Source organism: Gasterosteus aculeatus, chromosome 11, assembly GCF_964276395.1.
Source record: "Gasterosteus aculeatus chromosome 11, fGasAcu3.hap1.1, whole genome shotgun sequence".
NCBI lineage: Eukaryota > Metazoa > Chordata > Actinopteri > Perciformes > Gasterosteidae > Gasterosteus > Gasterosteus aculeatus.
The window spans coordinates 125,001-134,233 of record NC_135699.1 but is presented as its reverse complement, the minus strand read 5'-3'; the positions used below and the strand labels follow the sequence as shown (position 1 = coordinate 134,233).

At 58.2% G+C, this 9,233-nt stretch overlaps 1 pseudogene; it reads left to right on the top strand.

The window, feature by feature from the left end:
* The first annotated feature begins 3,110 nt into the window (after positions 1–3,110).
* On the top strand, positions 3,111–3,255 carry LOC120828532 (5.8S ribosomal RNA; annotated as a pseudogene).
* Positions 3,256–9,233: the final 5,978 nt, after the last annotated feature.

Sequence of the window (9,233 nt, the reverse complement as noted above, 5' to 3'; positions counted from 1 at the left end):
CCGGTTCTGGTGGAGGGCTCCCTTGCGGAGGGGACCTCTGACCCTGTCAGCACGGTGAGGCCGAGGAAGCGCATAGTCCCGTGTGACTGGCGCCAAGTTGAATTCGACAGATGGGCCGGTCAACTGGTGCAGGGAAAAGGGATTCGGACGTTCGAAGCGGACAAGATCAGCAACTGCTGGTTGTACAACTACCCGCCAAACAAGCTAAAGCCTTAGGAATTTACGGCGGCTGTCCAGCTTAGAGCGAATGTTTACCTGACCCGAGAGCTAGAGGGTTGCCGAAGGACCGATACAGTAGATGTCAGTTGTCGACACTGTGGGGAGGCCCCAGAGACTTGCTGGCACATCCTTGCGCTCTGCCCGAAGGTCAAGCGGTGCCGTATTCAGAGGCACCACAGGGTGTGCCAGGTCCTCGTCGCGGAGGCTGAGCGCCATGGATGGGAAGTGGAAAGGGAAAAGCGCTGGATGCTGCCCTCCGGGGAGTGCACCTGATCTGCTGGTTGGATGACCTGGCGCTCATTGTTGATGTGACAGTGAGGTACGAATTCGATGAGTCATTAGAACGCGCACAAATCGAAAAGGAAAGCAAGTACCGCCCTCTCATTCCAGTGATCAGGGCGAGCAGAGTTCAGACGAAGAAGGTGACTGTCTATGGCTTCCTGCTGGGAGCCAGGGGAAAGTGGCCGACTAAGAACGAGCTGCTGCTCGCCGACCTCGGCCTGAGCAAGGCTCGGACTCAGAGCTTTGCTGAACTCCTGAGCCGCAGGGTTCTTTTACATTCTCTGGATGTTATGAGGACATTCATGCGGTAAGGAATGTAGTAGGACTCTACCCTGACCCAAAGGGCCCCCCCTGATACTAGGCTACCTGTGCCTAATTGGGGGGGGGGGGGGGCCCAGAGAGCTGTTGTCTGTTTGTAGAAGGGTTTGCGCCACTGACTGCACAGAAGGGTGGGCCTCGACAGGTAGGGGTTACATGACTCCGTGCTGCTCAGCAAACCCGCGCCTCTAAGACCGGGTAGGGCTACTTGAACAAGCGACGCCCTATTGTGTGTCTGTATCCTAACCTGGTTTGGGAAAGCAAACACCGGCGATGCCCGCCACAGGTGTCGCGCACCCCACGGGATGACGTATGGGCCCTGGGGGACCTGATGGATACTCCACTAGACTTGCACGACCTTGGTGTACTGGATGCAGCGACGTTGGTGACATAAGCAATCGCTAAGCCGGGGTAGGGGAGGTGGGGACCTCGGCACGGCTGTAGGAACCGGGGTATGGGCTCCGGCAGTCGTCGTCACACCCATACAACACAGGGGCTGCATCCTGGTGGCCGGTGCTGGTTCGCAGAAGCATGGTGTGCCCAGGGTAGGTTTGGTATATCTGGGTCCGGTGCGATACCTATCAATAGGCAGTGAGGGGCGCCTCGTGACGCTCTGTGTGGGGCTTGAGCCGGCCCGGTCGTGAACAGTTTTTGCGGATGTGGCGTGGCTAGATGGTAACCATGGTTGTGGCCGTGGTGTCGACCAAATGTCATCCTGTGTGAACATAGGCCAGGGGTTACGTGGGTGGCAGGCAGAGCTCCCACACCTGGAAGTGATTGCCCCAGGATCCCGGCTCTCTGTGAAGAGCTACCTTGAAGAAAGGTGTTCTGTTGGAACTCAAGACCCTACGAAGCACTATTCTCGGACACTCATGCTGGAATGGTGAGTGTCCTGGATGGAGGAAATGCACAGTTCCAGAGAGCGGCAGATCCCGGCCCATGTCCAAAAACGGCACACTATTCTCGGACACTGATGGCAGAGCGGTGGGTGCATTGGATAAAGGAAACGGTTCCAGAGAGCGGGATATCTAGGCAGATATCCGATGATGCAGCACTATTGTCGGACACTGATGGCAGAGCAGTGGGTTCACTGGATGGAGGAAATAAACAGAACATAGTTCCAGAGAGCGGGAGATCCTGGCTGATGTCCGAGTACGGCACACTATTCTCGGACACTGATGGCAGAGTGGTGGGTGCATTGGATAAAGGAAACGGTTCCAGAGAGCGGGAGACCCCGGCAGTTATCCGATGATGAAGCGCTATTGTCGGACACTGATGGCAAAACAGCAGGTGCAGCGGATGGATGAATACACAGTTCCAGAGCGGGAGATCTCAGCAGATATCCGATGACGAAGGACCACTGGGGACGCTTTGAAGGAAGGTCCGGTCTCCTGGATGAAAAATTAACTCCGTTTTTTAAGTCAGATAATTAGTTTAAGTTTCCAGAGAATTTTGAGCGGACTGGAAAAAAATTTTTCTAGCTGACATCACTGGGCCACTAGGTCGCAGATTTCAGAAACGTCAGGCCTCCAGGAGTGAGGACCGACGTTTGTGAGTTTTGGATCCGACTCAGACCTCAGTATTTTCGGACGCCCTCGGACAGTGGTGAGGGTGAACGAACCGGAGCCTCATGCAGAACTGGCTGCCGGGGAGCGAGGCACCATTCCGGGCACTGTGGCTGGTCGGTGGGTTCCGCGGATGGATCGCTGAGCGAGAGAGATGACGGCGGGGCGGCCCGCCTCCGGTGCGCCATCCTCGGGCGCTCTGGCTTCGGCCGGGGCGTGCCGTTGGACGAAATCCTTTAATCGAACGAGACTGCTTGAGCGTAGGTGGGGCGGCCCTTCTCCGGTGCGCCCGCCTGCGGTGTGCCATCCCCGGGCGCTTTGGCTTTGGCCGGGGCGCGCCGGTGGAGGAAATGCTTTAACCGAACGAGGTTACGTGAAAATTCTGACCGATTTGCAACCGTAACCCGCCACCCGGGGGCCCCCGCCAGATGGGCGGCCCCCGGAACGCGGGTCGGCCTCTATGCCCGGGTGGGTTGGTGCGCGCGCTGGGTTCGCCCCGATGGCCCTGCGCTTCCCCCCGGGCGCCCGATTTGTAGCGAGTCCGAGACGGCCCGTCTGCCCCAGATGTACCCCGCACGGAGCGCGACCGCCAGGCGACGCCGGGAGACGATGCCCCGGCACGGTCCTGTGCGGCGTGCCCCCGTGGAGCGCATGTTCTCTCACCGTCCCGCATCGCCTCGTCCCCACTTTCCATGAACCTCGTCGCATCAAACAAAAATGAAAGACAACTCTTAGCAGTGGATCACTCGGCTCGCGCGTCGATGAAGAACGCAGCTAGCTGCGAGAAGTAATGTGATTTGCAGGACACATTGATCATTGACACTTTGAACGCATCTTGCGGCCCGAGGGGGCTGGGTCGGCCGGGGTGCGAAGCGGGGCTGGCTTCGTGTCGCGGCTGGGGGAGCCGGCGTCTCGTCCGCTGTCTCATGGTCGGCCGCCGGAAGCGTTGCGGTTGCGGCCAGGGCTCGGTGCTGGGGTCGTGCTCGCGTTTCGGCGTGGGTCGCCTCGGTGCCGGTCCTGGTCGTGGACCCTTTGCGGAAGGCGGGAAAGACGGGGGCTGGTGGGCCGGGGCGGCTGGTGACTCTGGACGCGCGTCGGGGTCTTCTCGCGGATCGCCCAGGCTAGGCGCTCGTCGGGGCCCTCGGGTCCCGGCGGGTCGCTGCGGCTGGCGCCTAGCAGCTGACTTAGAACTGGTGCGGACCTGGGGAATCCGACTGTTTAATTAAAAAAAGCATTGCGGTGGGTGTTGACGCAATGTGATTTCTGCCCAGTGCTCTGAATGTCAAACTGAAGAAATTCAATGAAGCGCGGGTAAACGGCGGGAGTAACTATGACTCTCTTTGGCACGCCCCTCGTCACACCCCAGATACCGTGGTCTGACCGTCCAAGCAAGTTCGGCGCCTCCCAGTGGCGTAACCACGGTAACGTAGGGTCCCCTTCCCTACGGCAAAAGACCGAACCTCTGCGATCCCCAAGGGGAGGTGGGCCAGCAACCCCCCTCCTCTCAACCAACCCTCTTCGAAACAAACAAAGACAATGAAGACGACACGGGCTGCCACCGCGGCCTGTGGAGTGAGTTTAGACGACGTGGAAGACAGGCCACATCAGTGCGGAGTGTGCTCCAAAGCCTTTCAGACAAAGCGAGGACAGGAGTGCGAAGCACCCGGATGATCATCATAGGGTGGAGGTAGCGAGGAGAGAGGACCGTGCCAAAAACATCAGATGGACCGACGAAGAAGTGGAACTGGTGGCGAGGGCCGAAGTGGCAGAACAGGGGGCCCGGTTTATCAACCAAGCTGTGTTGGCGCACTTCCAAGAGTGGAACATCGATCAGATTCGTTACATACGGAAGACGGACCGGTATAGGATGACTCTCCGAAGACTAAAAGAAGATCAGGTCCTCGGGGATCAGGCCGCCAGTCCGGACCCACCCGTAAATGATGGCGAAACGACTCCCGGCGGAAGTGCGTCAGAACCCCCAGGGGCTTTGCCGGACAATGCCTGCAGAGAGGCAATCGGTCTCTGGGCAGCGGAGCAAATCTCCCACCCGGGCCCCCAATTGGTTTTGCTGCTGAAGAGGATAGCCGATCGCGGCGAAGAACATATAGCCTCGGAGCTACAACGCATCCTTATGGATTCCCAAGCATCCAACCCCGCCCCGACCGGCGATGGCCATCTGCCAGAAACACATCGGCGCAGAAGAAAGGCCAACACTGACACCTCACAGGGATCCAAGCGGCAGATGAGGAGGTTCCACTACGCCCGGATGCAGGCCCTCTACGTAAGGAGGCGATCGGAAGCAGCAAAGGCTGCCATAGAGGGCACATGGGATAAGAGCAATATGCCGAAGTTCGCACCCGAGGAAATTATCTCTTACTGGAGAAGAATCCTAGAGGGCCCTAAAGTGGAGGATTGGAGGAGCCCTAGCAGGCGTCATCCAATCATCCAAGAGGCAATGGCACCAGTAACGGAGCTGGAGGCCACTGCACTCCTGAAGGAGCTACCATTATCTGCCCCAGGCCCGACGGAATCTCCAACGCGGAACTAAAGCAGAAGGATCCTCTGGACATTGCCACCCTGCTTAATGCGGTGCTCTACATGGGAAGGCCTCCAAGCACGTTCTTGGAGAGCAGATCAGTCTTGCTGCCAAAGAATGATGACCCTGCGACCCCGGGGGTGTACCGGCCCATCTCAATTAGCAATGCCTACTGCCGCCTATTCCATCGGCTAATGGCCAAAAGACTCGCCCAGCGGCTGCCACTACACCGGTCGCAAAAGGCATTTAGGAAGGTGGACGGAACTGCTGCCAACTTGGCGATCCTTCAAACGGCGATGAGGGAAGCCAAAAGGAGGGTCCAAGGCCTATTCCTAGCCTTCATCGACCTGAGAAAGGCCTTCGACAGTGTCGCCCACCAAACGATCCTAAGGGTGGCACTGGAGGCAGGTATTCCGCCGCACTTCTGCGAATACCTAAGAGCGTACTATGCCCAAGGCTCTACATTATTGTATGGTGCCAGAATACAGCTAGTGAATGGAGTGCGGCAGGGGGACCCCTTGTCCCCAGTGTTATTCAATTTGATTGTGCGCGAAACCCTGATAAGGGCTGAGGGCACTGGTGTTGGCTTCCGAATGTGCTCGGGGTACCTTCTGCAGACCCTGGCCTTCGCCGACGACCTGGTCCTATTTGCCTCGAGCAAAAGGGGCCTACAAACCTCCACGGACGAGGTCCTAGCCTGGCTGGCCAAAGCTGGCCTGAGGGCTAACCCAGGGAAGTGCGCGACATTGGCCATAATAGCTGATGGGAGGAACAAGAGGGCACTGGTCGACAAGAGGCCATGTCTGCAGATTGATGGCGAGGACGTCCCTGGTATGAAGCCAAGCCACCTGTACAAGTACCTGGGTGTCAAGATCAATGCAGCGGGAAAGGCCCAGACACCAGAGGCTCGCCTACGACTAATGCTGGCAAACCTCCGGAGGGCCCCGCTTAAGCCGCAACAGCGCATGCATATACTGAAGAACCACCTGATCCCGAAGATAGTCATCAATTAGTGCTGCAGAGGGTAACTGCCAAGTTACTGCTTGGACTGGGCCGCATCGTGCGCGGGGAACTTCGGGGTGCGCTGAGGCTCCCAAAGGATACGCCCCTCGGGTACATATATGCCCACCCCGCCGATGGAGGACTGGGAACCCCGTGCCTATGCACGCTTATCCCAAGGCTCAGAGCGGCCCGAATGGGCAGACTAGCCGAGTCTCAGGATGAGGACATTCAAGCACTGTCGGGCCACCCTGACTTCCAATTTCTGGCAAGGAGCGATCTCTCTCGATACCAGCATACGCTGCTTAAGAACAAGGCGGACGAGAGACGATTCTGGAAGGGCAGACTCTTAGACAGCCGGGATGGAGCGGGCCTAAGAAACATCGGCGAGGTTCCTGCTGCCAATCATTGGATCACGGATGGGACCCGGCTAATGTCCGGAGCCAACTAGATAAAGGCCCTGAAGATCAGGGGAAACCTCTGGCACACCGGTGCTAGAGGATCCCGAGGTAGGCCGCAGGAAACCCCCATGTGTGATGCCGGTTGCAATGCCCGTGAGACGCTGGGCCACCAAGCTGCACGAGATCCCACAATGAGCGCGTCAAAAGACACAACACCGTTGTCACGATGTACCGTGCCCCCGGCCTATGGACCACTCTGAAGTTAAAAGGCTGTAGCGCCAGATACCACCGGGTGATCCGGGCGTTGGTATCCTTCATGCGGTGGAGCCATTGGAGCGGGGCGTGGTCCGAACAGAGGGTGAAAGAGCGTCCCAGGAGGTAGTAGCGCAGGGAGTCCACCGCCCACCGGATGGCCAGGCACTCCTTTTCCACCGTGCTGTACCTGGCCTCCCTTTCGGACAGCTTCCGGCTGATGTATAAGACTGGGCGGTCGACCCCCTCCACCTCCTGGGACAAAACGGCCCCCAGCCCTCTGTCCGATGCGTCAGTCTGCAGAGTGAAGGGAAAAGAAAAGTCAGGGGTATGGAGGAGTGGTTCCCCACAAAGAGTCTGTTTCACCTTCTCAAACGCCTGCTGGCACTGCTCCGACCACTGGACTGGATCTGACGCACCTCTCCGGGTCAGGTCGGTCAGGGGGCTGGTGAGGTCCGCGAAGCTGGGAATGAACCGCCTGTAATACCCCGCCAGCCCCAAGAACCGCCTCACCTCTTTTTTCGTCTTGGGCCGCGGGCAGGCCGCAATCGCCGCAGTCTTGTCTACCTGAGGACGCACCTGCCCGCCCCCCAAGTGGTACCCCAGATACCGGACCTCCCTCCGTCCAACTGCACACTTCCCCGGGTTGGCGGTGAGCCCCGCCCGTCTCAGGGACTCCAGCACCGCACCCACCCGCCGCATATGCTCCGCCCAGGTGGTGCTGTGGATAATGACGTCATCCAAGTAGGCGGCAGCATATGCAGCGTGGGGACGCAGCACCCGATCCATGAGACGCTGAAACGTGGCCGGGGCACCGAACAGGCCAAAGGGAAGTGTGGTAAATTGGTATAACCCATACGGAGTGGAGAACGCCGTTTTTTCCTTGTACTCTGGAGACAGAGGAATCTGCCAATAGCCCTTGGTTAAATCCAGTGTCGTAAAGAAACGTGCAGTGCCCAGCCGGTCCAGGAGTTCGTCGACCCGGGGCATCGGGTAGGCATCAAACCGTGACACATCATTCACCCTGCGATAGTCCACACAGAACCGCACCGACCCATCTTTCTTAGGCACAAGAACGATGGGGCTACACCAGGCACTGTGGGACTCTTCTATTACCCCCATCTCCAACATACAAGCCAATTCCCCCTGAACCACTTTTCTTTTGTGTTCGGGCATCCTGTAGGGACGTGATCTCACAGTCACCCCCGGGGGAGTCTCGATTCGGTGAGCTATCAGGTCGGTCCGGCCTGGCAGGGGGGAGAACACGTCAGCAAACTGCTTCTGCAACTGGGCGATGTCCGTTCTCTGGTCCTCGGAGAGACGGGCCTCGTACGGGAGCGGGGTGGGATCAGCCGCTTTTGGCACCTCCGGCCCCAGCTCTTCTCTTTCCGGTACCGCGGACACCAGGGCAACAGACTCCGCCTCCCTCCAGGCTTTCAGGAGGTTTAGGTGGTATATCTGCGTCGCCCCGCCCCGGTCAGACCGCACCACCTCATAGTCGACATCCCCCACCTGCCGTGTGACCTCAAAGGGCCCTTGCCACTTAGCCAGGAGTTTAGAGTTGGAAGAAGGAAGTAACACAAGTACCTTTTCTCCCGGCGTGAATTTCCGCGGCCTGGCTCCTCTGTTGTACAGCCGTTGTTGCCGTTCCTGGACCTGGAGCAAATTCTCTCGTGACATTCTACCCAGTGTGTGGAGCTTTGCTCGCAGGTCCAGGACGTACTGGATCTCGTTCTTGCCAGGGCTCGGACCTTCCTCCCAGCTTTCCTTAATTAGGTCCAGCACCCCCCTCGGTGTCCTGCCAAACAAAAGTTCAAAGGGAGAAAACCCCGTGGAGGCCTGGGGGACCTCCCGCACTGCAAACAACAGAGGGTCAAGCCAGTTATCCCAATTACGTTCATCTTCGCTAATAAATTTACGGATCATGGACTTCAGAGTCTTATTCATACGTTCCACCAGCCCATCCGTCTGCGGGTGGTACACGCTAGTACGAATGGACTTGATGCCCAGTAACCCGTAAAGTTCTCTCAGTGTGCGCGACATGAACGAGGTGCCCTGGTCAGTCAGAATCTCTTTAGGGATTCCGACTCGGGAGATGACCTGAAACAGAGCCCGCGCGACACTCTTTGCAGAGATATTGCGCAACGGCACTGTCTCCGGATATCGCGTTGCGTAATCCATGAGGACTAACACAAAGCGATATCCGCGTGCGCTCCGGTGAAACGGCCCGATGAGGTCCATACCGATCCGCTCGAACGGAACCTCCACCAACGGCAGAGGACGCAACGGCGCCCTCGGAGTGGCCGGAGCGTTTACTAACTGACACTCCGGGCAGGACGCGCACCGGCGGCGCACGTCCCCCCGGATGCCTGGCCAATAAAATCGGGTCATTATCCGGTCTAGCGTTTTTTCGTATCCCATATGCCCCGCCATCGGGTTATAATGAGCCGCCTGGAAAATCATTTCCCGACGGCTTTTCGGCACCAGCAACTGGGTGTTTTCCTGCCCCGTCAGAGTGTCACGACTCACTCTATACAGTCTGTCCCTAATCAACGAAAAGTGCGGATATGATTGCGCCGCGTCAGGGCGCACCAACTGACCATCAATCCTAATCACTTGGTCGTAAGCTGAGCGTAGAGTATCGTCACGAGACTGCTCGAG